This window comes from Echiichthys vipera (assembly GCF_963691815.1).
Source record: "Echiichthys vipera genome assembly, chromosome: 1".
In the NCBI taxonomy this organism is placed as follows: domain Eukaryota; kingdom Metazoa; phylum Chordata; class Actinopteri; order Perciformes; family Trachinidae; genus Echiichthys; species Echiichthys vipera.
In genome coordinates, this window is record NC_139826.1 from 37,365,731 (window position 1) to 37,370,500 (window position 4,770).

A 4,770-nucleotide genomic window follows, 5' to 3' on the forward strand; every position below is an offset into this window, starting at 1 on the left:
GTTCTGCAGAACCAACGATCCAAAAAGATCTGTTCTGAAATGGGATTTGAGGAAGCGAGTCAAGTAACTGACAGGGAGGGGAGGGGCGTGATTAAGTTTTGCTATTGGCATTAGAATCTAAATGAATTAAGGCACTTTAAACTTCTGATTTTTTTTTTTTTTTCCTCGTGTGTATCAGCAAACAAAAAAAAAGGAGCTTCTTCAAAAAAAATTTGTTGTTGTTTTTCATTCAGACTCATAAAAAAAAGAGTTTCTAATTAGCATTACCACCTCGGGTTGTATTATTCCAATGAACAGTGGAGTTGTTTACATCCAAACTGTCCAGACTCGTTATAAGACGGGACGTTCTGTTAAGAGACACTTGGAATTTAGGAATTTAGGATTTTGGATCTCTGAACTCTGTGATGAGTGTTGAACCTTGATACAATAAATTCCCCTTGATCGCTGTGAGACCTCTCTGCTGACTCCTACTTGTAGACCTTTCTATTTTTATAATACATGTGCTTTCATTAGTGGGTCACATGATCAATCAACTCTTTGATAGATCGAAACCTAACAGACAATTAACTAGATGGAAATCTTACGGACTACAACTTTAAACTCTCCTCTCTTAACGTTTGTGTCTCCGGTGAAGCGTTTTTAAAAAGTCTAAAGATACATTTTGTTGACCCGTCGCACACCGAACCTCCCACGCGTCTGATATCAAAACAAGCGTATGCGGCTGATGCAAGACGGTGGCGTAAGACGGGGAAGGAGGAGGGGAGAGGTGTGTTGTTTCCAGGCATCACACTCATACGTACGTGATGAGGGTTTGGAGGAATCGGGGAGGAGGAGGGAGGAGTGTTGGTGAGGTCGTGCGTCAACGAGACTGAAAAGCAGAACTTTTCTCTACAAATCAGCAAAATCAAAGTAGCGTTAAAATACCGGCCGAGTTTCCAACGATCAGGAGAATCACTCAACACCAAGTGCGTGAAAAAATATAGATAATATGTAGAAAATAAGTATTATATATGTATTTTAATCTGGTATAAAACGGGTAGCTCCACCCTTAAGAAGAGATCGAGGTAAGTAGGTCTGAAACTGTGTGGTTCTCTCACGTTTACGCTGTGTTACGCGGTTTGGCAGCTGCTACATATCCCAAATACTTTGGTTTTACTCCGTTGCTTGGATTTGGACGGGTCCCTCCTGCGTGTGTCATCCGGCCGCTCGCTCAGATGCCTCTCGGGCTGCGCTCCAGCTGCAGAGAGACGAGCCTGGCGCCGGCCGCCTTACGAACGCCTCTGAGGGTTTATTACGCGAATGTAACGCGGGATTACAACAGCAGACTGTCATGTTCAGGATCACACTGCGGGATTAGTACTGAGCACTGAGTCTGCGAACACAACGCAACTCCCTCTCCACTGAGACCAGCCACTTCTGTTCGTTCTACGTTATTCTGACAGTAAAGAAATGAAAAGACCAAAAACAGAGAGAGAGAGAGAGAGAGAGAGAGGATAGATAGAAAGAGAGAGGTAGAGAAGGACGTAGATAGAAGGATAGAGAGAGAGAGAGAGAAAAGACACAGAGAGAGAGAGGACAGAGAGAGAGAGAGAGAGGGAGGGAGAGAGAGGATAGATAGATAGAAAGAGAGAGGTAGAGAAGGACGTAGATAGAAGGATAGAGAGAGAGAGAGAGAAAAGACACAGAGAGAGAGTGAGAGAGAGAGAGAGAGATAGAAGGACAGAGTAGAAGAGAGAGAACATAAATAGATAGATAGAGAAGGACGTAGAGAGAGAAGGAGATAGATAGATGGATAGATAGATATATAGAGAAGGACAGAGAGAGAGAACAGAGAGAGAGAGAACAGAGATAGATAGATAGAGAAGGACAGAGAGAGAGAAGGAGATAGATAGATGGATAGATGGATAGATAGAGGACAGAGAGAGAGAAGGAGATAGATAGATGGATAGATAGATAGATAGAGAAGGACAGAGAGAGAGAAGGAGATAGATAGATGGATAGATGGATAGATAGCGAGAGAGAGGAGAGAGAGAGGAGAGAGAGAGAGAGAACAAAGATAGATAGATAGAGAGAAGGACAGAAAGAGAGAGAAGGACAGATAGAGAGAGGAGATAGATAGAGGAGCATGGACTGGTGGCTTGAGAGGTACCAGTACATCTCCTGGGCACTGCCGAGGTGCTGTTAAGCAAGGCACCGAACCCCCAACTGCTCGCTCTAACATCTCTCCATTAATTGCATGTTTATAGGTCCTGTTTGTGCATGTGTGTGTATGTCGGGCCTGTTGCGGGATGAATTCTTCTTCTTCTTCTTCTCTCTTCGCTCTCTTCTTCCTCTTCTTCTTCTTCTTCTTCTCTCTCTGCTCTCTTCTTCCTCTTCTCTCTTTGCTCTCTTCTTCCTCTTCTTCTTCTCTTTGCTCTCTTCTTCCTCTTCTTCTTCTCTTTGCTCTCTTCTTCCTCTTCTTCTTCTCTCTCTGCTCTCTTCTTCTTCTTCTTCTTCTCTCTCTCTGCTCTCTTCTTCTTCTTCTTCTTCTCTCTCTCTGCTCTCTTCTTCTTCCTCCTTCTTCTTCTTCTTCTTCTTCTTCTCTCTTTGCTCTCTCCTTATCTCTTTCCTTCTTCTTCTTCTCCTCTCTTGTCTTTAATGATCTCTTCTTCTTCTTCTTCTCTCTTTGCTCTCTTCTTCTCTCTTTGCTCTCTTCTTCTTCTCTCTTTGCTCTCTTCTTCTTCTTCTCTTTGCTCTCTTCTTCTCTCTTTGCTCTCTTCTTCTTCTCTCTTTGCTCTCTTCTTCTCTCTTTGCTCTCTTCTTCTTCTCTCTTTGCTCTCTTCTTCTTCTCTCTTTGCTCTCTTCTTCTTCTCTCTTTGCTCTCTTCTTCTCTCTTCGCTCTCTCCTTCTCTCTTTCCTTCTTCTTCTCCTTCTTCTCCCTTTCCTTCTTCTCTCTTGTCTTTAATTATCTCTTCTTCTTCTCTCTTCTTCTCTCTCTGCTCTTCTTCTTCTTCTCTCTCTGCTCTTCTTTCTTCTTCTCTCTCTGCTCTCTTCTTCTTCTCTCTCTGCTCTCTTCTTCTTCTCTCTTTGCTCTCTTCTTCTTCTTCTCTCTTTGCTCTCTTCTTCTTCTCTCTTTGCTCTCTCCTTATCTCTTTCCTTCTTCTTCTTCTCCTCTCTTGTCTTTAATGATCTCTCTTCTTCTTCTTCTTCTTCTTCTTCTTCTGTCAAAGAACGTGTCATGAAGGGCTGGATGCCTTTAAAACAGTTATTTTTTATAATAATTAATGTATTGTGTGCATGTCTTCACTGTCTTTACCTTTAACAGCGCTGGAACCAAACACAGGAATTATATTTGAACATATTCTATTTTTATGGCCGGAAATTTACCAAACCGATGCCAAGACTGACGCTTTGGATTCTGCTGAGGACAGGTTCGTGTTTATTTGAATGTCCCCCAAAGAGAGGCGGGAGTGTGAGAGTCCAAACTGATATGAGCCTCCAGTTTAAAAGGGCACTCGTCTTGGATTTCACAAGCTGCTAAATTTAACACACTGCGTTCCCATTAAGCTGCGAGGAGCTGCTCTGTCCCCGCACCGCCACTTTATACCTCTGGAGCTGTGAAAAACCTCCCTTTCACCGGACAACACGCAAATAAACACAACGCACCTTTAGATATCCAAACAAACTCAGAGTTTAGTGTCAAACCTGAGCTAAATGAAGAACTGTTTACTCCCCCCGCGCCCCAGCCCCGTTTGTACTCACACTACCTGGGCCTCGGCCAATACTTCTTGCTGTCCATACGCCATCACGCCGTAACACGTCACACGCATTGATCGCGTGTGTGTGGCTTTGTTTACAAATCTTTCCACAGACCTCAGAGTTTTTGTGCGTCTTGTCGACTGTTTTTGAATCTTTTCATCGACCAAATCTGCAGTAAACACTCCACCTCCGCATCACACCAACATGAACCTTTCACCGCCATTGTTGTTGTTGTTAAATGTCCGCGCATGGTCCGTCCTTCTATTTACATGTCCCAACAGGCGCACATAACGCTACCGCCGTAGGGCTCGTGCTCGTGCTTGTGCTCGTACACGTGCGCACGCTCGTGCTCGTACATGTGCAAACGGCTCCACTAAAGCCCACCTCTTTCAAACGGGCCGTGGGCGGCTGCTTAAAGGTACTAGGCTTTAGCTGAAAAAACGGTTTTGGCCCGGTACAGAACAACAGTGTGAGTGCGCCCTAAAGCTGCAACTGACGATTATCTTCCAATTTCCATTGTTTTCTCGATGAATCGATCAGTTGTTTGGTTTATAAAATGGATGGCATTTGGCTAACAGTGATTAGCTCTGGGCAGCACGGTGAAGGCATTCAAAGGTCATTTTTAACCACTAATACTGCTGAAAATAACAGCAAACCTCTGCAGCAGCATGAGAAGAGTCCCTACACACAAAACAAAGCAGCAACAGCGTAGTTAGTGAACCCAGAGTTCATTAAAAGAGTGTTTTAAAGACTTACCTACTGGCCCCTGTACCAGCTCCTCTCATAGTAAAGTCCATTCAAGTGGATTACCAAAGTCAGTCCCAAAGGAAGGAGCCCATTGGTGCTTTGTTTTGTGTGTAGGGACTCTTCTCATGCTGCTGCAGAGGTTTGCTGTTATTTTCAGCAGCATTAGTGGTTAAAAAAGACCTTTGAAGTACTGAATGAAGTTGCTAAATGAAGAACTGTTTAAAGCTGCAACTGACGATTATCTTCCAATTTCCATTGTTTTCTCCATGAATCGATCGGTTGTTT

At 43.7% G+C, this 4,770-nt stretch overlaps 1 protein-coding gene across 1 annotated transcript in view; it reads left to right on the plus strand.

The window, feature by feature from the left end:
- Positions 1-877: 877 nt before the first annotated feature.
- Positions 878-4,770, plus strand: part of myod1 (myogenic differentiation 1) — an 11,627-nt gene continuing 7,734 nt past the window's right edge. Inside the window, exon 1 of the mRNA XM_083919171.1 lies at positions 878-1,064. The gene's annotated coding sequence lies outside the window, so the exon portion shown is untranslated. The remainder of the gene's footprint in view (positions 1,065-4,770) is intronic.